Below are 21,113 nucleotides of genomic sequence, written 5' to 3'. Positions count from 1 at the left end.
TTTGGGTCGCCAGGAACTGGCTCATCTTGAAGAGGGAGAGGATGTCTATCCAGGATTGCCGCAGGCTGATCCACAGCCTGCTCAGAGACTATTCCATCATGGACAGTCCGGACGACAGCGCCGAGGAGGAGGTTTAGACCTCTTCCATGCCCCCTCCCTCCTTTTCCCGTTATGTGCGTCTTTCAATAAAGCTTCGGGCCTGTGATTCCCCCACCCTATCCCCCTTTTCCCCTACCCCCATCCCCCAATCGCCGGTTCGTCGTTATTTATTGTCTAACTTTTTCTTTCAGCTTGAGTGTTATGGATAAGCATAGGAGTGTGATGTATAGTTTAGTGCGTCGTACTCTATGGCTATGTAAGAAGGATTGTATAGTTCTGTGTGTACGGGGCTGCGGCACTGTACACGGTTTGTTACCTTTTTGTGAGTAGTGCATGATAATAAAGATGCTGTTAAATCAAAAAATCTGTTCTTATCAGTTTAATATCTGATACGTCCCCTATCTGGGGACCATATATTAAATGGATTTTTAGAACAGGGAGATGGAAAAAGAGCTTGCTCTGTCCACTCCACGCATTGACCTGGTATTGCAGTACCTCCAGGAACGGTGCACCCCTTCTTAACCCAGTTTCCAAAAGCAGAACTCGATTCACCTGATTCATATTAGCCCGATTAGCGAATTGAAATGAATTTTTATCTAACACACTTTTTACTTGCTTTATTCATCCAAATAGCAAACTCATCACCACTCAACTTCACCAACTCTGCTATGTCCCGTGCAGTATCTTGTTGTCAGTCTAATCTAGATCATGTGTAATTGAATGGAATAGATCCCTTTTGGACAAAGTGGAGTCAGATGCTGCAGTGACCACAGGTGTGAGAGGATCTACAATTGGCATCTGGTGTTATCTCTCTGCTTCCACTCCAAATAAAGTTACCTGTTGTTACCTGAACGTCAAATACTAAGAATGGGCGGCCTATGAAAGAATTAGTACTTTCATTAAGTATACTAAACCGGCTAATTGGGAATAGACAAACTGTAAAAAGCCCTCTGAGAAAGCCCCTCTCTAACCTTTGTTAGTAAGCTTTTCTGTAGCCTGCCTGTTGATGTATTTTCGGTTTGAACAGTGCACAACATGAAGAGACGGAACACTGGCGGCTTGTCACAATGCCCCCCGATGACATCACAATAGCGCTGCTGCCTAGAAAACAAGCTGCGCAGAAGAAGTTGTTCTTTGGGTGGGAGGGTGGGCTAGTGGAAGGAGGGGGCAATCTCTTTTTTTCCCGGGTGGTAGGGGGATGACAGGAGAAGGGAAGCGGGTGGTGAGAAAGGTACAGAGGGCAGGGTTTGGGGGCTGGGAAGGAAAGGGAAAAGATTAGGGTTTGGGGATGATGAAAGGGCTTTCTACGGGTAAGGATGGCAAAGGGTGGCAGTGACGGAAAGTCAGGCAACCTGTCCTGTCCGTCTTTTTGTATCGTGAATTGGAAAGACTGCAAGGGGGAGGGGAGTTGCTTGCGCCCTAAAGGAGGAGTTATTCAGATTCATTGCAGTGGGCGGCGGCTGCAAAACGCACCATTCTTCTTGTTTTTGCTCTGCAAAGCAGCCTTTTCAAGGGTTGGCTTGGGTGACAAAATGTCTTGTGTAGGCGTGGGTTTGTCTCCCTCTCGCTCTCTCTCCCTAAGATGTGTCCGGCATAGGCCAGGGTGCCACTCGAGGCCCAAACCAATTCTGGTTATCGCTTCTCGGCCTTTTGGCTAAGATCAAGTGTAGTATCTGTTCTTATCAGTTTAATATCTGATACGTCCCCTATCTGGGGACCATATATTAAATGGATTTTTAGAACAGGGAGATGGAAAAAGAGCTTGCTCTGTCCACTCCACGCATTGACCTGGTATTGCAGTACCTCCAGGAACGGTGCACCCCTTCTTAACCCAGTTTCCAAAAGCAGAACTCGATTCACCTGATTCATATTAGCCCGATTAGCGAATTGAAATGAATTTTTATCTAACACACTTTTTACTTGCTTTATTCATCCAAATAGCAAACTCATCACCACTCAACTTCACCAACTCTGCTATGTCCCGTGCAGTATCTTGTTGTCAGTCTAATCTAGATCATGTGTAATTGAATGGAATAGATCCCTTTTGGACAAAGTGGAGTCAGATGCTGCAGTGACCACAGGTGTGAGAGGATCTACAATTGGCATCTGGTGTTATCTCTCTGCTTCCACTCCAAATAAAGTTACCTGTTGTTACCTGAACGTCAAATACTAAGAATGGGCGGCCTATGAAAGAATTAGTACTTTCATTAAGTATACTAAACCGGCTAATTGGGAATAGACAAACTGTAAAAAGCCCTCTGAGAAAGCCCCTCTCTAACCTTTGTTAGTAAGCTTTTCTGTAGCCTGCCTGTTGATGTATTTTCGGTTTGAACAGTGCACAACATGAAGAGACGGAACACTGGCGGCTTGTCACAATGCCCCCCGATGACATCACAATAGCGCTGCTGCCTAGAAAACAAGCTGCGCAGAAGAAGTTGTTCTTTGGGTGGGAGGGTGGGCTAGTGGAAGGAGGGGGCAATCTCTTTTTTTCCCGGGTGGTAGGGGGATGACAGGAGAAGGGAAGCGGGTGGTGAGAAAGGTACAGAGGGCAGGGTTTGGGGGCTGGGAAGGAAAGGGAAAAGATTAGGGTTTGGGGATGATGAAAGGGCTTTCTACGGGTAAGGATGGCAAAGGGTGGCAGTGACGGAAAGTCAGGCAACCTGTCCTGTCCGTCTTTTTGTATCGTGAATTGGAAAGACTGCAAGGGGGAGGGGAGTTGCTTGCGCCCTAAAGGAGGAGTTATTCAGATTCATTGCAGTGGGCGGCGGCTGCAAAACGCACCATTCTTCTTGTTTTTGCTCTGCAAAGCAGCCTTTTCAAGGGTTGGCTTGGGTGACAAAATGTCTTGTGTAGGCGTGGGTTTGTCTCCCTCTCGCTCTCTCTCCCTAAGATGTGTCCGGCATAGGCCAGGGTGCCACTCGAGGCCCAAACCAATTCTGGTTATCGCTTCTCGGCCTTTTGGCTAAGATCAAGTGTAGTATCTGTTCTTATCAGTTTAATATCTGATACGTCCCCTATCTGGGGACCATATATTAAATGGATTTTTAGAACAGGGAGATGGAAAAAGAGCTTGCTCTGTCCACTCCACGCATTGACCTGGTATTGCAGTACCTCCAGGAACGGTGCACCCCTTCTTAACCCAGTTTCCAAAAGCAGAACTCGATTCACCTGATTCATATTAGCCCGATTAGCGAATTGAAATGAATTTTTATCTAACACACTTTTTACTTGCTTTATTCATCCAAATAGCAAACTCATCACCACTCAACTTCACCAACTCTGCTATGTCCCGTGCAGTATCTTGTTGTCAGTCTAATCTAGATCATGTGTAATTGAATGGAATAGATCCCTTTTGGACAAAGTGGAGTCAGATGCTGCAGTGACCACAGGTGTGAGAGGATCTACAATTGGCATCTGGTGTTATCTCTCTGCTTCCACTCCAAATAAAGTTACCTGTTGTTACCTGAACGTCAAATACTAAGAATGGGCGGCCTATGAAAGAATTAGTACTTTCATTAAGTATACTAAACCGGCTAATTGGGAATAGACAAACTGTAAAAAGCCCTCTGAGAAAGCCCCTCTCTAACCTTTGTTAGTAAGCTTTTCTGTAGCCTGCCTGTTGATGTATTTTCGGTTTGAACAGTGCACAACATGAAGAGACGGAACACTGGCGGCTTGTCACAATGCCCCCCGATGACATCACAATAGCGCTGCTGCCTAGAAAACAAGCTGCGCAGAAGAAGTTGTTCTTTGGGTGGGAGGGTGGGCTAGTGGAAGGAGGGGGCAATCTCTTTTTTTCCCGGGTGGTAGGGGGATGACAGGAGAAGGGAAGCGGGTGGTGAGAAAGGTACAGAGGGCAGGGTTTGGGGGCTGGGAAGGAAAGGGAAAAGATTAGGGTTTGGGGATGATGAAAGGGCTTTCTACGGGTAAGGATGGCAAAGGGTGGCAGTGACGGAAAGTCAGGCAACCTGTCCTGTCCGTCTTTTTGTATCGTGAATTGGAAAGACTGCAAGGGGGAGGGGAGTTGCTTGCGCCCTAAAGGAGGAGTTATTCAGATTCATTGCAGTGGGCGGCGGCTGCAAAACGCACCATTCTTCTTGTTTTTGCTCTGCAAAGCAGCCTTTTCAAGGGTTGGCTTGGGTGACAAAATGTCTTGTGTAGGCGTGGGTTTGTCTCCCTCTCGCTCTCTCTCCCTAAGATGTGTCCGGCATAGGCCAGGGTGCCACTCGAGGCCCAAACCAATTCTGGTTATCGCTTCTCGGCCTTTTGGCTAAGATCAAGTGTAGTATCTGTTCTTATCAGTTTAATATCTGATACGTCCCCTATCTGGGGACCATATATTAAATGGATTTTTAGAACAGGGAGATGGAAAAAGAGCTTGCTCTGTCCACTCCACGCATTGACCTGGTATTGCAGTACCTCCAGGAACGGTGCACCCCTTCTTAACCCAGTTTCCAAAAGCAGAACTCGATTCACCTGATTCATATTAGCCCGATTAGCGAATTGAAATGAATTTTTATCTAACACACTTTTTACTTGCTTTATTCATCCAAATAGCAAACTCATCACCACTCAACTTCACCAACTCTGCTATGTCCCGTGCAGTATCTTGTTGTCAGTCTAATCTAGATCATGTGTAATTGAATGGAATAGATCCCTTTTGGACAAAGTGGAGTCAGATGCTGCAGTGAACACAGGTGTGAGAGGATCTACAATTGGCATCTGGTGTTATCTCTCTGCTTCCACTCCAAATAAAGTTACCTGTTGTTACCTGAACGTCAAATACTAAGAATGGGCGGCCTATGAAAGAATTAGTACTTTCATTAAGTATACTAAACCGGCTAATTGGGAATAGACAAACTGTAAAAAGCCCTCTGAGAAAGCCCCTCTCTAACCTTTGTTAGTAAGCTTTTCTGTAGCCTGCCTGTTGATGTATTTTCGGTTTGAACAGTGCACAACATGAAGAGACGGAACACTGGCGGCTTGTCACAATGCCCCCCGATGACATCACAATAGCGCTGCTGCCTAGAAAACAAGCTGCGCAGAAGAAGTTGTTCTTTGGGTGGGAGGGTGGGCTAGTGGAAGGAGGGGGCAATCTCTTTTTTTCCCGGGTGGTAGGGGGATGACAGGAGAAGGGAAGCGGGTGGTGAGAAAGGTACAGAGGGCAGGGTTTGGGGGCTGGGAAGGAAAGGGAAAAGATTAGGGTTTGGGGATGATGAAAGGGCTTTCTACGGGTAAGGATGGCAAAGGGTGGCAGTGACGGAAAGTCAGGCAACCTGTCCTGTCCGTCTTTTTGTATCGTGAATTGGAAAGACTGCAAGGGGGAGGGGAGTTGCTTGCGCCCTAAAGGAGGAGTTATTCAGATTCATTGCAGTGGGCGGCGGCTGCAAAACGCACCATTCTTCTTGTTTTTGCTCTGCAAAGCAGCCTTTTCAAGGGTTGGCTTGGGTGACAAAATGTCTTGTGTAGGCGTGGGTTTGTCTCCCTCTCGCTCTCTCTCCCTAAGATGTGTCCGGCATAGGCCAGGGTGCCACTCGAGGCCCAAACCAATTCTGGTTATCGCTTCTCGGCCTTTTGGCTAAGATCAAGTGTAGTATCTGTTCTTATCAGTTTAATATCTGATACGTCCCCTATCTGGGGACCATATATTAAATGGATTTTTAGAACAGGGAGATGGAAAAAGAGCTTGCTCTGTCCACTCCACGCATTGACCTGGTATTGCAGTACCTCCAGGAACGGTGCACCCCTTCTTAACCCAGTTTCCAAAAGCAGAACTCGATTCACCTGATTCATATTAGCCCGATTAGCGAATTGAAATGAATTTTTATCTAACACACTTTTTACTTGCTTTATTCATCCAAATAGCAAACTCATCACCACTCAACTTCACCAACTCTGCTATGTCCCGTGCAGTATCTTGTTGTCAGTCTAATCTAGATCATGTGTAATTGAATGGAATAGATCCCTTTTGGACAAAGTGGAGTCAGATGCTGCAGTGACCACAGGTGTGAGAGGATCTACAATTGGCATCTGGTGTTATCTCTCTGCTTCCACTCCAAATAAAGTTACCTGTTGTTACCTGAACGTCAAATACTAAGAATGGGCGGCCTATGAAAGAATTAGTACTTTCATTAAGTATACTAAACCGGCTAATTGGGAATAGACAAACTGTAAAAAGCCCTCTGAGAAAGCCCCTCTCTAACCTTTGTTAGTAAGCTTTTCTGTAGCCTGCCTGTTGATGTATTTTCGGTTTGAACAGTGCACAACATGAAGAGACGGAACACTGGCGGCTTGTCACAATGCCCCCCGATGACATCACAATAGCGCTGCTGCCTAGAAAACAAGCTGCGCAGAAGAAGTTGTTCTTTGGGTGGGAGGGTGGGCTAGTGGAAGGAGGGGGCAATCTCTTTTTTTCCCGGGTGGTAGGGGGATGACAGGAGAAGGGAAGCGGGTGGTGAGAAAGGTACAGAGGGCAGGGTTTGGGGGCTGGGAAGGAAAGGGAAAAGATTAGGGTTTGGGGATGATGAAAGGGCTTTCTACGGGTAAGGATGGCAAAGGGTGGCAGTGACGGAAAGTCAGGCAACCTGTCCTGTCCGTCTTTTTGTATCGTGAATTGGAAAGACTGCAAGGGGGAGGGGAGTTGCTTGCGCCCTAAAGGAGGAGTTATTCAGATTCATTGCAGTGGGCGGCGGCTGCAAAACGCACCATTCTTCTTGTTTTTGCTCTGCAAAGCAGCCTTTTCAAGGGTTGGCTTGGGTGACAAAATGTCTTGTGTAGGCGTGGGTTTGTCTCCCTCTCGCTCTCTCTCCCTAAGATGTGTCCGGCATAGGCCAGGGTGCCACTCGAGGCCCAAACCAATTCTGGTTATCGCTTCTCGGCCTTTTGGCTAAGATCAAGTGTAGTATCTGTTCTTATCAGTTTAATATCTGATACGTCCCCTATCTGGGGACCATATATTAAATGGATTTTTAGAACAGGGAGATGGAAAAAGAGCTTGCTCTGTCCACTCCACGCATTGACCTGGTATTGCAGTACCTCCAGGAACGGTGCACCCCTTCTTAACCCAGTTTCCAAAAGCAGAACTCGATTCACCTGATTCATATTAGCCCGATTAGCGAATTGAAATGAATTTTTATCTAACACACTTTTTACTTGCTTTATTCATCCAAATAGCAAACTCATCACCACTCAACTTCACCAACTCTGCTATGTCCCGTGCAGTATCTTGTTGTCAGTCTAATCTAGATCATGTGTAATTGAATGGAATAGATCCCTTTTGGACAAAGTGGAGTCAGATGCTGCAGTGACCACAGGTGTGAGAGGATCTACAATTGGCATCTGGTGTTATCTCTCTGCTTCCACTCCAAATAAAGTTACCTGTTGTTACCTGAACGTCAAATACTAAGAATGGGCGGCCTATGAAAGAATTAGTACTTTCATTAAGTATACTAAACCGGCTAATTGGGAATAGACAAACTGTAAAAAGCCCTCTGAGAAAGCCCCTCTCTAACCTTTGTTAGTAAGCTTTTCTGTAGCCTGCCTGTTGATGTATTTTCGGTTTGAACAGTGCACAACATGAAGAGACGGAACACTGGCGGCTTGTCACAATGCCCCCCGATGACATCACAATAGCGCTGCTGCCTAGAAAACAAGCTGCGCAGAAGAAGTTGTTCTTTGGGTGGGAGGGTGGGCTAGTGGAAGGAGGGGGCAATCTCTTTTTTTCCCGGGTGGTAGGGGGATGACAGGAGAAGGGAAGCGGGTGGTGAGAAAGGTACAGAGGGCAGGGTTTGGGGGCTGGGAAGGAAAGGGAAAAGATTAGGGTTTGGGGATGATGAAAGGGCTTTCTACGGGTAAGGATGGCAAAGGGTGGCAGTGACGGAAAGTCAGGCAACCTGTCCTGTCCGTCTTTTTGTATCGTGAATTGGAAAGACTGCAAGGGGGAGGGGAGTTGCTTGCGCCCTAAAGGAGGAGTTATTCAGATTCATTGCAGTGGGCGGCGGCTGCAAAACGCACCATTCTTCTTGTTTTTGCTCTGCAAAGCAGCCTTTTCAAGGGTTGGCTTGGGTGACAAAATGTCTTGTGTAGGCGTGGGTTTGTCTCCCTCTCGCTCTCTCTCCCTAAGATGTGTCCGGCATAGGCCAGGGTGCCACTCGAGGCCCAAACCAATTCTGGTTATCGCTTCTCGGCCTTTTGGCTAAGATCAAGTGTAGTATCTGTTCTTATCAGTTTAATATCTGATACGTCCCCTATCTGGGGACCATATATTAAATGGATTTTTAGAACAGGGAGATGGAAAAAGAGCTTGCTCTGTCCACTCCACGCATTGACCTGGTATTGCAGTACCTCCAGGAACGGTGCACCCCTTCTTAACCCAGTTTCCAAAAGCAGAACTCGATTCACCTGATTCATATTAGCCCGATTAGCGAATTGAAATGAATTTTTATCTAACACACTTTTTACTTGCTTTATTCATCCAAATAGCAAACTCATCACCACTCAACTTCACCAACTCTGCTATGTCCCGTGCAGTATCTTGTTGTCAGTCTAATCTAGATCATGTGTAATTGAATGGAATAGATCCCTTTTGGACAAAGTGGAGTCAGATGCTGCAGTGACCACAGGTGTGAGAGGATCTACAATTGGCATCTGGTGTTATCTCTCTGCTTCCACTCCAAATAAAGTTACCTGTTGTTACCTGAACGTCAAATACTAAGAATGGGCGGCCTATGAAAGAATTAGTACTTTCATTAAGTATACTAAACCGGCTAATTGGGAATAGACAAACTGTAAAAAGCCCTCTGAGAAAGCCCCTCTCTAACCTTTGTTAGTAAGCTTTTCTGTAGCCTGCCTGTTGATGTATTTTCGGTTTGAACAGTGCACAACATGAAGAGACGGAACACTGGCGGCTTGTCACAATGCCCCCCGATGACATCACAATAGCGCTGCTGCCTAGAAAACAAGCTGCGCAGAAGAAGTTGTTCTTTGGGTGGGAGGGTGGGCTAGTGGAAGGAGGGGGCAATCTCTTTTTTTCCCGGGTGGTAGGGGGATGACAGGAGAAGGGAAGCGGGTGGTGAGAAAGGTACAGAGGGCAGGGTTTGGGGGCTGGGAAGGAAAGGGAAAAGATTAGGGTTTGGGGATGATGAAAGGGCTTTCTACGGGTAAGGATGGCAAAGGGTGGCAGTGACGGAAAGTCAGGCAACCTGTCCTGTCCGTCTTTTTGTATCGTGAATTGGAAAGACTGCAAGGGGGAGGGGAGTTGCTTGCGCCCTAAAGGAGGAGTTATTCAGATTCATTGCAGTGGGCGGCGGCTGCAAAACGCACCATTCTTCTTGTTTTTGCTCTGCAAAGCAGCCTTTTCAAGGGTTGGCTTGGGTGACAAAATGTCTTGTGTAGGCGTGGGTTTGTCTCCCTCTCGCTCTCTCTCCCTAAGATGTGTCCGGCATAGGCCAGGGTGCCACTCGAGGCCCAAACCAATTCTGGTTATCGCTTCTCGGCCTTTTGGCTAAGATCAAGTGTAGTATCTGTTCTTATCAGTTTAATATCTGATACGTCCCCTATCTGGGGACCATATATTAAATGGATTTTTAGAACAGGGAGATGGAAAAAGAGCTTGCTCTGTCCACTCCACGCATTGACCTGGTATTGCAGTACCTCCAGGAACGGTGCACCCCTTCTTAACCCAGTTTCCAAAAGCAGAACTCGATTCACCTGATTCATATTAGCCCGATTAGCGAATTGAAATGAATTTTTATCTAACACACTTTTTACTTGCTTTATTCATCCAAATAGCAAACTCATCACCACTCAACTTCACCAACTCTGCTATGTCCCGTGCAGTATCTTGTTGTCAGTCTAATCTAGATCATGTGTAATTGAATGGAATAGATCCCTTTTGGACAAAGTGGAGTCAGATGCTGCAGTGACCACAGGTGTGAGAGGATCTACAATTGGCATCTGGTGTTATCTCTCTGCTTCCACTCCAAATAAAGTTACCTGTTGTTACCTGAACGTCAAATACTAAGAATGGGCGGCCTATGAAAGAATTAGTACTTTCATTAAGTATACTAAACCGGCTAATTGGGAATAGACAAACTGTAAAAAGCCCTCTGAGAAAGCCCCTCTCTAACCTTTGTTAGTAAGCTTTTCTGTAGCCTGCCTGTTGATGTATTTTCGGTTTGAACAGTGCACAACATGAAGAGACGGAACACTGGCGGCTTGTCACAATGCCCCCCGATGACATCACAATAGCGCTGCTGCCTAGAAAACAAGCTGCGCAGAAGAAGTTGTTCTTTGGGTGGGAGGGTGGGCTAGTGGAAGGAGGGGGCAATCTCTTTTTTTCCCGGGTGGTAGGGGGATGACAGGAGAAGGGAAGCGGGTGGTGAGAAAGGTACAGAGGGCAGGGTTTGGGGGCTGGGAAGGAAAGGGAAAAGATTAGGGTTTGGGGATGATGAAAGGGCTTTCTACGGGTAAGGATGGCAAAGGGTGGCAGTGACGGAAAGTCAGGCAACCTGTCCTGTCCGTCTTTTTGTATCGTGAATTGGAAAGACTGCAAGGGGGAGGGGAGTTGCTTGCGCCCTAAAGGAGGAGTTATTCAGATTCATTGCAGTGGGCGGCGGCTGCAAAACGCACCATTCTTCTTGTTTTTGCTCTGCAAAGCAGCCTTTTCAAGGGTTGGCTTGGGTGACAAAATGTCTTGTGTAGGCGTGGGTTTGTCTCCCTCTCGCTCTCTCTCCCTAAGATGTGTCCGGCATAGGCCAGGGTGCCACTCGAGGCCCAAACCAATTCTGGTTATCGCTTCTCGGCCTTTTGGCTAAGATCAAGTGTAGTATCTGTTCTTATCAGTTTAATATCTGATACGTCCCCTATCTGGGGACCATATATTAAATGGATTTTTAGAACAGGGAGATGGAAAAAGAGCTTGCTCTGTCCACTCCACGCATTGACCTGGTATTGCAGTACCTCCAGGAACGGTGCACCCCTTCTTAACCCAGTTTCCAAAAGCAGAACTCGATTCACCTGATTCATATTAGCCCGATTAGCGAATTGAAATGAATTTTTATCTAACACACTTTTTACTTGCTTTATTCATCCAAATAGCAAACTCATCACCACTCAACTTCACCAACTCTGCTATGTCCCGTGCAGTATCTTGTTGTCAGTCTAATCTAGATCATGTGTAATTGAATGGAATAGATCCCTTTTGGACAAAGTGGAGTCAGATGCTGCAGTGACCACAGGTGTGAGAGGATCTACAATTGGCATCTGGTGTTATCTCTCTGCTTCCACTCCAAATAAAGTTACCTGTTGTTACCTGAACGTCAAATACTAAGAATGGGCGGCCTATGAAAGAATTAGTACTTTCATTAAGTATACTAAACCGGCTAATTGGGAATAGACAAACTGTAAAAAGCCCTCTGAGAAAGCCCCTCTCTAACCTTTGTTAGTAAGCTTTTCTGTAGCCTGCCTGTTGATGTATTTTCGGTTTGAACAGTGCACAACATGAAGAGACGGAACACTGGCGGCTTGTCACAATGCCCCCCGATGACATCACAATAGCGCTGCTGCCTAGAAAACAAGCTGCGCAGAAGAAGTTGTTCTTTGGGTGGGAGGGTGGGCTAGTGGAAGGAGGGGGCAATCTCTTTTTTTCCCGGGTGGTAGGGGGATGACAGGAGAAGGGAAGCGGGTGGTGAGAAAGGTACAGAGGGCAGGGTTTGGGGGCTGGGAAGGAAAGGGAAAAGATTAGGGTTTGGGGATGATGAAAGGGCTTTCTACGGGTAAGGATGGCAAAGGGTGGCAGTGACGGAAAGTCAGGCAACCTGTCCTGTCCGTCTTTTTGTATCGTGAATTGGAAAGACTGCAAGGGGGAGGGGAGTTGCTTGCGCCCTAAAGGAGGAGTTATTCAGATTCATTGCAGTGGGCGGCGGCTGCAAAACGCACCATTCTTCTTGTTTTTGCTCTGCAAAGCAGCCTTTTCAAGGGTTGGCTTGGGTGACAAAATGTCTTGTGTAGGCGTGGGTTTGTCTCCCTCTCGCTCTCTCTCCCTAAGATGTGTCCGGCATAGGCCAGGGTGCCACTCGAGGCCCAAACCAATTCTGGTTATCGCTTCTCGGCCTTTTGGCTAAGATCAAGTGTAGTATCTGTTCTTATCAGTTTAATATCTGATACGTCCCCTATCTGGGGACCATATATTAAATGGATTTTTAGAACAGGGAGATGGAAAAAGAGCTTGCTCTGTCCACTCCACGCATTGACCTGGTATTGCAGTACCTCCAGGAACGGTGCACCCCTTCTTAACCCAGTTTCCAAAAGCAGAACTCGATTCACCTGATTCATATTAGCCCGATTAGCGAATTGAAATGAATTTTTATCTAACACACTTTTTACTTGCTTTATTCATCCAAATAGCAAACTCATCACCACTCAACTTCACCAACTCTGCTATGTCCCGTGCAGTATCTTGTTGTCAGTCTAATCTAGATCATGTGTAATTGAATGGAATAGATCCCTTTTGGACAAAGTGGAGTCAGATGCTGCAGTGACCACAGGTGTGAGAGGATCTACAATTGGCATCTGGTGTTATCTCTCTGCTTCCACTCCAAATAAAGTTACCTGTTGTTACCTGAACGTCAAATACTAAGAATGGGCGGCCTATGAAAGAATTAGTACTTTCATTAAGTATACTAAACCGGCTAATTGGGAATAGACAAACTGTAAAAAGCCCTCTGAGAAAGCCCCTCTCTAACCTTTGTTAGTAAGCTTTTCTGTAGCCTGCCTGTTGATGTATTTTCGGTTTGAACAGTGCACAACATGAAGAGACGGAACACTGGCGGCTTGTCACAATGCCCCCCCGATGACATCACAATAGCGCTGCTGCCTAGAAAACAAGCTGCGCAGAAGAAGTTGTTCTTTGGGTGGGAGGGTGGGCTAGTGGAAGGAGGGGGCAATCTCTTTTTTTCCCGGGTGGTAGGGGGATGACAGGAGAAGGGAAGCGGGTGGTGAGAAAGGTACAGAGGGCAGGGTTTGGGGGCTGGGAAGGAAAGGGAAAAGATTAGGGTTTGGGGATGATGAAAGGGCTTTCTACGGGTAAGGATGGCAAAGGGTGGCAGTGACGGAAAGTCAGGCAACCTGTCCTGTCCGTCTTTTTGTATCGTGAATTGGAAAGACTGCAAGGGGGAGGGGAGTTGCTTGCGCCCTAAAGGAGGAGTTATTCAGATTCATTGCAGTGGGCGGCGGCTGCAAAACGCACCATTCTTCTTGTTTTTGCTCTGCAAAGCAGCCTTTTCAAGGGTTGGCTTGGGTGACAAAATGTCTTGTGTAGGCGTGGGTTTGTCTCCCTCTCGCTCTCTCTCCCTAAGATGTGTCCGGCATAGGCCAGGGTGCCACTCGAGGCCCAAACCAATTCTGGTTATCGCTTCTCGGCCTTTTGGCTAAGATCAAGTGTAGTATCTGTTCTTATCAGTTTAATATCTGATACGTCCCCTATCTGGGGACCATATATTAAATGGATTTTTAGAACAGGGAGATGGAAAAAGAGCTTGCTCTGTCCACTCCACGCATTGACCTGGTATTGCAGTACCTCCAGGAACGGTGCACCCCTTCTTAACCCAGTTTCCAAAAGCAGAACTCGATTCACCTGATTCATATTAGCCCGATTAGCGAATTGAAATGAATTTTTATCTAACACACTTTTTACTTGCTTTATTCATCCAAATAGCAAACTCATCACCACTCAACTTCACCAACTCTGCTATGTCCCGTGCAGTATCTTGTTGTCAGTCTAATCTAGATCATGTGTAATTGAATGGAATAGATCCCTTTTGGACAAAGTGGAGTCAGATGCTGCAGTGACCACAGGTGTGAGAGGATCTACAATTGGCATCTGGTGTTATCTCTCTGCTTCCACTCCAAATAAAGTTACCTGTTGTTACCTGAACGTCAAATACTAAGAATGGGCGGCCTATGAAAGAATTAGTACTTTCATTAAGTATACTAAACCGGCTAATTGGGAATAGACAAACTGTAAAAAGCCCTCTGAGAAAGCCCCTCTCTAACCTTTGTTAGTAAGCTTTTCTGTAGCCTGCCTGTTGATGTATTTTCGGTTTGAACAGTGCACAACATGAAGAGACGGAACACTGGCGGCTTGTCACAATGCCCCCCGATGACATCACAATAGCGCTGCTGCCTAGAAAACAAGCTGCGCAGAAGAAGTTGTTCTTTGGGTGGGAGGGTGGGCTAGTGGAAGGAGGGGGCAATCTCTTTTTTTCCCGGGTGGTAGGGGGATGACAGGAGAAGGGAAGCGGGTGGTGAGAAAGGTACAGAGGGCAGGGTTTGGGGGCTGGGAAGGAAAGGGAAAAGATTAGGGTTTGGGGATGATGAAAGGGCTTTCTACGGGTAAGGATGGCAAAGGGTGGCAGTGACGGAAAGTCAGGCAACCTGTCCTGTCCGTCTTTTTGTATCGTGAATTGGAAAGACTGCAAGGGGGAGGGGAGTTGCTTGCGCCCTAAAGGAGGAGTTATTCAGATTCATTGCAGTGGGCGGCGGCTGCAAAACGCACCATTCTTCTTGTTTTTGCTCTGCAAAGCAGCCTTTTCAAGGGTTGGCTTGGGTGACAAAATGTCTTGTGTAGGCGTGGGTTTGTCTCCCTCTCGCTCTCTCTCCCTAAGATGTGTCCGGCATAGGCCAGGGTGCCACTCGAGGCCCAAACCAATTCTGGTTATCGCTTCTCGGCCTTTTGGCTAAGATCAAGTGTAGTATCTGTTCTTATCAGTTTAATATCTGATACGTCCCCTATCTGGGGACCATATATTAAATGGATTTTTAGAACAGGGAGATGGAAAAAGAGCTTGCTCTGTCCACTCCACGCATTGACCTGGTATTGCAGTACCTCCAGGAACGGTGCACCCCTTCTTAACCCAGTTTCCAAAAGCAGAACTCGATTCACCTGATTCATATTAGCCCGATTAGCGAATTGAAATGAATTTTTATCTAACACACTTTTTACTTGCTTTATTCATCCAAATAGCAAACTCATCACCACTCAACTTCACCAACTCTGCTATGTCCCGTGCAGTATCTTGTTGTCAGTCTAATCTAGATCATGTGTAATTGAATGGAATAGATCCCTTTTGGACAAAGTGGAGTCAGATGCTGCAGTGACCACAGGTGTGAGAGGATCTACAATTGGCATCTGGTGTTATCTCTCTGCTTCCACTCCAAATAAAGTTACCTGTTGTTACCTGAACGTCAAATACTAAGAATGGGCGGCCTATGAAAGAATTAGTACTTTCATTAAGTATACTAAACCGGCTAATTGGGAATAGACAAACTGTAAAAAGCCCTCTGAGAAAGCCCCTCTCTAACCTTTGTTAGTAAGCTTTTCTGTAGCCTGCCTGTTGATGTATTTTCGGTTTGAACAGTGCACAACATGAAGAGACGGAACACTGGCGGCTTGTCACAATGCCCCCCGATGACATCACAATAGCGCTGCTGCCTAGAAAACAAGCTGCGCAGAAGAAGTTGTTCTTTGGGTGGGAGGGTGGGCTAGTGGAAGGAGGGGGCAATCTCTTTTTTTCTCGGGTGGTAGGGGGATGACAGGAGAAGGGAAGCGGGTGGTGAGAAAGGTACAGAGGGCAGGGTTTGGGGGCTGGGAAGGAAAGGGAAAAGATTAGGGTTTGGGGATGATGAAAGGGCTTTCTACGGGTAAGGATGGCAAAGGGTGGCAGTGACGGAAAGTCAGGCAACCTGTCCTGTCCGTCTTTTTGTATCGTGAATTGGAAAGACTGCAAGGGGGAGGGGAGTTGCTTGCGCCCTAAAGGAGGAGTTATTCAGATTCATTGCAGTGGGCGGCGGCTGCAAAACGCACCATTCTTCTTGTTTTTGCTCTGCAAAGCAGCCTTTTCAAGGGTTGGCTTGGGTGACAAAATGTCTTGTGTAGGCGTGGGTTTGTCTCCCTCTCGCTCTCTCTCCCTAAGATGTGTCCGGCATAGGCCAGGGTGCCACTCGAGGCCCAAACCAATTCTGGTTATCGCTTCTCGGCCTTTTGGCTAAGATCAAGTGTAGTATCTGTTCTTATCAGTTTAATATCTGATACGTCCCCTATCTGGGGACCATATATTAAATGGATTTTTAGAACAGGGAGATGGAAAAAGAGCTTGCTCTGTCCACTCCACGCATTGACCTGGTATTGCAGTACCTCCAGGAACGGTGCACCCCTTCTTAACCCAGTTTCCAAAAGCAGAACTCGATTCACCTGATTCATATTAGCCCGATTAGCGAATTGAAATGAATTTTTATCTAACACACTTTTTACTTGCTTTATTCATCCAAATAGCAAACTCATCACCACTCAACTTCACCAACTCTGCTATGTCCCGTGCAGTATCTTGTTGTCAGTCTAATCTAGATCATGTGTAATTGAATGGAATAGATCCCTTTTGGACAAAGTGGAGTCAGATGCTGCAGTGACCACAGGTGTGAGAGGATCTACAATTGGCATCTGGTGTTATCTCTCTGCTTCCACTCCAAATAAAGTTACCTGTTGTTACCTGAACGTCAAATACTAAGAATGGGCGGCCTATGAAAGAATTAGTACTTTCATTAAGTATACTAAACCGGCTAATTGGGAATAGACAAACTGTAAAAAGCCCTCTGAGAAAGCCCCTCTCTAACCTTTGTTAGTAAGCTTTTCTGTAGCCTGCCTGTTGATGTATTTTCGGTTTGAACAGTGCACAACATGAAGAGACGGAACACTGGCGGCTTGTCACAATGCCCCCCGATGACATCACAATAGTGCTGCTGCCTAGAAAACAAGCTGCGCAGAAGAAGTTGTTCTTTGGGTGGGAGGGTGGGCTAGTGGAAGGAGGGGGCAATCTCTTTTTTTCCCGGGTGGTAGGGGGATGACAGGAGAAGGGAAGCGGGTGGTGAGAAAGGTACAGAGGGCAGGGTTTGGGGGCTGGGAAGGAAAGGGAAAAGATTAGGGTTTGGGGATGATGAAAGGGCTTTCTACGGGTAAGGATGGCAAAGGGTGGCAGTGACGGAAAGTCAGGCAACCTGTCCTGTCCGTCTTTTTGTATCGTGAATTGGAAAGACTGCAAGGGGGAGGGGAGTTGCTTGCGCCCTAAAGGAGGAGTTATTCAGATTCATTGCAGTGGGCGGCGGCTGCAAAACGCACCATTCTTCTTGTTTTTGCTCTGCAAAGCAGCCTTTTCAAGGGTTGGCTTGGGTGACAAAATGTCTTGTGTAGGCGTGGGTTTGTCTCCCTCTCGCTCTCTCTCCCTAAGATGTGTCCGGCATAGGCCAGGGTGCCACTCGAGGCCCAAACCAATTCTGGTTATCGCTTCTCGGCCTTTTGGCTAAGATCAAGTGTAGTATCTGTTCTTATCAGTTTAATATCTGATACGTCCCCTATCTGGGGACCATATATTAAATGGATTTTTAGAACAGGGAGATGGAAAAAGAGCTTGCTCTGTCCACTCCACGCATTGACCTGGTATTGCAGTACCTCCAGGAACGGTGCACCCCTTCTTAACCCAGTTTCCAAAAGCAGAACTCGATTCACCTGATTCATATTAGCCCGATTAGCGAATTGAAATGAATTTTTATCTAACACACTTTTTACTTGCTTTATTCATCCAAATAGCAAACTCATCACCACTCAACTTCACCAACTCTGCTATGTCCCGTGCAGTATCTTGTTGTCAGTCTAATCTAGATCATGTGTAATTGAATGGAATAGATCCCTTTTGGACAAAGTGGAGTCAGATGCTGCAGTGACCACAGGTGTGAGAGGATCTACAATTGGCATCTGGTGTTATCTCTCTGCTTCCACTCCAAATAAAGTTACCTGTTGTTACCTGAACGTCAAATACTAAGAATGGGCGGCCTATGAAAGAATTAGTACTTTCATTAAGTATACTAAACCGGCTAATTGGGAATAGACAAACTGTAAAAAGCCCTCTGAGAAAGCCCCTCTCTAACCTTTGTTAGTAAGCTTTTCTGTAGCCTGCCTGTTGATGTATTTTCGGTTTGAACAGTGCACAACATGAAGAGACGGAACACTGGCGGCTTGTCACAATGCCCCCCGATGACATCACAATAGCGCTGCTGCCTAGAAAACAAGCTGCGCAGAAGAAGTTGTTCTTTGGGTGGGAGGGTGGGCTAGTGGAAGGAGGGGGCAATCTCTTTTTTTCCCGGGTGGTAGGGGGATGACAGGAGAAGGGAAGCGGGTGGTGAGAAAGGTACAGAGGGCAGGGTTTGGAGGCTGGGAAGGAAAGGGAAAAGATTAGGGTTTGGGGATGATGAAAGGGCTTTCTACGGGTAAGGATGGCAAAGGGTGGCAGTGACGGAAAGTCAGGCAACCTGTCCTGTCCGTCTTTTTGTATCGTGAATTGGAAAGACTGCAAGGGGGAGGGGAGTTGCTTGCGCCCTAAAGGAGGAGTTATTCAGATTCATTGCAGTGGGCGGCGGCTGCAAAACGCACCATTCTTCTTGTTTTTGCTCTGCAAAGCAGCCTTTTCAAGGGTTGGCTTGGGTGACAAAATGTCTTGTGTAGGCGTGGGTTTGTCTCCCTCTCGCTCTCTCTCCCTAAGATGTGTCCGGCATAGGCCAGGGTGCCACTCGAGGCCCAAACCAATTCTGGTTATCGCTTCTCGGCCTTTTGGCTAAGATCAAGTGTAGTATCTGTTCTTATCAGTTTAATATCTGATACGTCCCCTATCTGGGGACCATATATTAAATGGATTTTTAGAACAGGGAGATGGAAAAAGAGCTTGCTCTGTCCACTCCACGCATTGACCTGGTATTGCAGTACCTCCAGGAACGGTGCACCCCTTCTTAACCCAGTTTCCAAAAGCAGAACTCGATTCACCTGATTCATATTAGCCCGATTAGCGAATTGAAATGAATTTTTATCTAACACACTTTTTACTTGCTTTATTCATCCAAATAGCAAACTCATCACCACTCAACTTCACCAACTCTGCTATGTCCCGTGCAGTATCTTGTTGTCAGTCTAATCTAGATCATGTGTAATTGAATGGAATAGATCCCTTTTGGACAAAGTGGAGTCAGATGCTGCAGTGACCACAGGTGTGAGAGGATCTACAATTGGCATCTGGTGTTATCTCTCTGCTTCCACTCCAAATAAAGTTACCTGTTGTTACCTGAACGTCAAATACTAAGAATGGGCGGCCTATGAAAGAATTAGTACTTTCATTAAGTATACTAAACCGGCTAATTGGGAATAGACAAACTGTAAAAAGCCCTCTGAGAAAGCCCCTCTCTAACCTTTGTTAGTAAGCTTTTCTGTAGTCTGCCTGTTGATGTATTTTCGGTTTGAACAGTGCACAACATGAAGAGACGGAACACTGGCGGCTTGTCACAATGCCCCCCGATGACATCACAATAGCGCTGCTGCCTAGAAAACAAGCTGCGCAGAAGAAGTTGTTCTTTGGGTGGGAGGGTGGGCTAGTGGAAGGAGGGGGCAATCTCTTTTTTTCCCGGGTGGTAGGGGGATGACAGGAGAAGGGAAGCGGGTGGTGAGAAAGGTACAGAGGGCAGGGTTTGGGGGCTGGGAAGGAAAGGGAAAAGATTAGGGTTTGGGGATGATGAAAGGGCTTTCTACGGGTAAGGATGGCAAAGGGTGGCAGTGACGGAAAGTCAGGCAACCTGTCCTGTCCGTCTTTTTGTATCGTGAATTGGAAAGACTGCAAGGGGGAGGGGAGTTGCTTGCGCCCTAAAGGAGGAGTTATTCAGATTCATTGCAGTGGGCGGCGGCTGCAAAACGCACCATTCTTCTTGTTTTTGCTCTGCAAAGCAGCCTTTTCAAGGGTTGGCTTGGGTGACAAAATGTCTTGTGTAGGCGTGGGTTTGTCTCCCTCTCGCTCTCTCTCCCTAAGATGTGTCCGGCATAGGCCAGGGTGCCACTCGAGGCCCAAACCAATTCTGGTTATCGCTTCTCGGCCTTTTGGCTAAGATCAAGTGTAGTATCTGTTCTTATCAGTTTAATATCTGATACGTCCCCTATCTGGGGACCATATATTAAATGGATTTTTAGAACAGGGAGATGGAAAAAGAGCTTGCTCTGTCCACTCCACGCATTGACCTGGTATTGCAGTACCTCCAGGAACGGTGCACCCCTTCTTAACCCAGTTTCCAAAAGCAGAACTCGATTCACCTGATTCATATTAGCCCGATTAGCGAATTGAAATGAATTTTTATCTAACACACTTTTTACTTGCTTTATTCATCCAAATAGCAAACTCATCACCACTCAACTTCACCAACTCTGCTATGTCCCGTGCAGTATCTTGTTGTCAGTCTAATCTAGATCATGTGTAATTGAATGGAATAGATCCCTTTTGGACAAAGTGGAGTCAGATGCTGCAGTGACCACAGGTGTGAGAGGATCTACAATTGGCATCTGGTGTTATCTCTCTGCTTCCACTCCAAATAAAGTTACCTGTTGTTACCTGAACGTCAAATACTAAGAATGGGCGGCCTATGAAAGAATTAGTACTTTCATTAAGTATACTAAACCGGCTAATTGGGAATAGACAAACTGTAAAAAGCCCTCTGAGAAAGCCCCTCTCTAACCTTTGTTAGTAAGCTTTTCTGTAGCCTGCCTGTTGATGTATTTTCGGTTTGAACAGTGCACAACATGAAGAGACGGAACACTGGCGGCTTGTCACAATGCCCCCCGATGACATCACAATAGCGCTGCTGCCTAGAAAACAAGCTGCGCAGAAGAAGTTGTTCTTTGGGTGGGAGGGTGGGCTAGTGGAAGGAGGGGGCAATCTCTTTTTTTCCCGGGTGGTAGGGGGATGACAGGAGAAGGGAAGCGGGTGGTGAGAAAGGTACAGAGGGCAGGGTTTGGGGGCTGGGAAGGAAAGGGAAAAGATTAGGGTTTGGGGATGATGAAAGGGCTTTCTACGGGTAAGGATGGCAAAGGGTGGCAGTGACGGAAAGTCAGGCAACCTGTCCTGTCCGTCTTTTTGTATCGTGAATTGGAAAGACTG

The 21,113-nt window shown here is 46.7% G+C and overlaps 15 non-coding genes and 1 pseudogene across 15 annotated transcripts; all 16 read left to right on the top strand.

Annotated features, from left to right (window-relative positions):
* The first annotated feature begins 411 nt into the window (after positions 1-411).
* Positions 412-616, top strand: LOC142284359 (U2 spliceosomal RNA; annotated as a pseudogene).
* Positions 617-1,733: 1,117 nt separating this feature from the next.
* LOC142284279 (U2 spliceosomal RNA) lies at positions 1,734-1,924 on the top strand. Its single transcript, XR_012745802.1, has one exon. It is a non-coding gene; the product is annotated as a U2 spliceosomal RNA (small nuclear RNA).
* Positions 1,925-3,041: 1,117 nt separating this feature from the next.
* On the top strand, positions 3,042-3,232 carry LOC142284278 (U2 spliceosomal RNA). Its single transcript, XR_012745801.1, has one exon. It is a non-coding gene; the product is annotated as a U2 spliceosomal RNA (small nuclear RNA).
* A 1,117-nt stretch (positions 3,233-4,349) lies between these two features.
* On the top strand, positions 4,350-4,540 carry LOC142284277 (U2 spliceosomal RNA). Its single transcript, XR_012745799.1, has one exon. It is a non-coding gene; the product is annotated as a U2 spliceosomal RNA (small nuclear RNA).
* A 1,117-nt stretch (positions 4,541-5,657) lies between these two features.
* Positions 5,658-5,848, top strand: LOC142284276 (U2 spliceosomal RNA). The gene has a single exon (XR_012745798.1). It is a non-coding gene; the product is annotated as a U2 spliceosomal RNA (small nuclear RNA).
* Positions 5,849-6,965: 1,117 nt separating this feature from the next.
* LOC142284421 (U2 spliceosomal RNA) lies at positions 6,966-7,156 on the top strand. The gene has a single exon (XR_012745929.1). It is a non-coding gene; the product is annotated as a U2 spliceosomal RNA (small nuclear RNA).
* A 1,117-nt stretch (positions 7,157-8,273) lies between these two features.
* On the top strand, positions 8,274-8,464 carry LOC142284420 (U2 spliceosomal RNA). Its single transcript, XR_012745928.1, has one exon. It is a non-coding gene; the product is annotated as a U2 spliceosomal RNA (small nuclear RNA).
* A 1,117-nt stretch (positions 8,465-9,581) lies between these two features.
* Positions 9,582-9,772, top strand: LOC142284419 (U2 spliceosomal RNA). Its single transcript, XR_012745927.1, has one exon. It is a non-coding gene; the product is annotated as a U2 spliceosomal RNA (small nuclear RNA).
* Positions 9,773-10,889: 1,117 nt separating this feature from the next.
* On the top strand, positions 10,890-11,080 carry LOC142284418 (U2 spliceosomal RNA). Its single transcript, XR_012745926.1, has one exon. It is a non-coding gene; the product is annotated as a U2 spliceosomal RNA (small nuclear RNA).
* Positions 11,081-12,197: 1,117 nt separating this feature from the next.
* Positions 12,198-12,388, top strand: LOC142284417 (U2 spliceosomal RNA). The gene has a single exon (XR_012745925.1). It is a non-coding gene; the product is annotated as a U2 spliceosomal RNA (small nuclear RNA).
* A 1,118-nt stretch (positions 12,389-13,506) lies between these two features.
* LOC142284415 (U2 spliceosomal RNA) lies at positions 13,507-13,697 on the top strand. The gene has a single exon (XR_012745923.1). It is a non-coding gene; the product is annotated as a U2 spliceosomal RNA (small nuclear RNA).
* A 1,117-nt stretch (positions 13,698-14,814) lies between these two features.
* LOC142284414 (U2 spliceosomal RNA) lies at positions 14,815-15,005 on the top strand. Its single transcript, XR_012745922.1, has one exon. It is a non-coding gene; the product is annotated as a U2 spliceosomal RNA (small nuclear RNA).
* Positions 15,006-16,122: 1,117 nt separating this feature from the next.
* LOC142284413 (U2 spliceosomal RNA) lies at positions 16,123-16,313 on the top strand. The gene has a single exon (XR_012745921.1). It is a non-coding gene; the product is annotated as a U2 spliceosomal RNA (small nuclear RNA).
* Positions 16,314-17,430: 1,117 nt separating this feature from the next.
* LOC142284412 (U2 spliceosomal RNA) lies at positions 17,431-17,621 on the top strand. Its single transcript, XR_012745920.1, has one exon. It is a non-coding gene; the product is annotated as a U2 spliceosomal RNA (small nuclear RNA).
* Positions 17,622-18,738: 1,117 nt separating this feature from the next.
* Positions 18,739-18,929, top strand: LOC142284411 (U2 spliceosomal RNA). Its single transcript, XR_012745919.1, has one exon. It is a non-coding gene; the product is annotated as a U2 spliceosomal RNA (small nuclear RNA).
* Positions 18,930-20,046: 1,117 nt separating this feature from the next.
* On the top strand, positions 20,047-20,237 carry LOC142284410 (U2 spliceosomal RNA). The gene has a single exon (XR_012745918.1). It is a non-coding gene; the product is annotated as a U2 spliceosomal RNA (small nuclear RNA).
* Positions 20,238-21,113: the final 876 nt, after the last annotated feature.

The sequence above is a fragment of the Anomaloglossus baeobatrachus genome, unplaced genomic scaffold (assembly GCF_048569485.1).
Source record: "Anomaloglossus baeobatrachus isolate aAnoBae1 unplaced genomic scaffold, aAnoBae1.hap1 Scaffold_569, whole genome shotgun sequence".
NCBI lineage: Eukaryota > Metazoa > Chordata > Amphibia > Anura > Aromobatidae > Anomaloglossus > Anomaloglossus baeobatrachus.
Note: the sequence above shows the minus strand (reverse complement) of the source record. Positions and strands in the feature narration are given on the sequence as shown.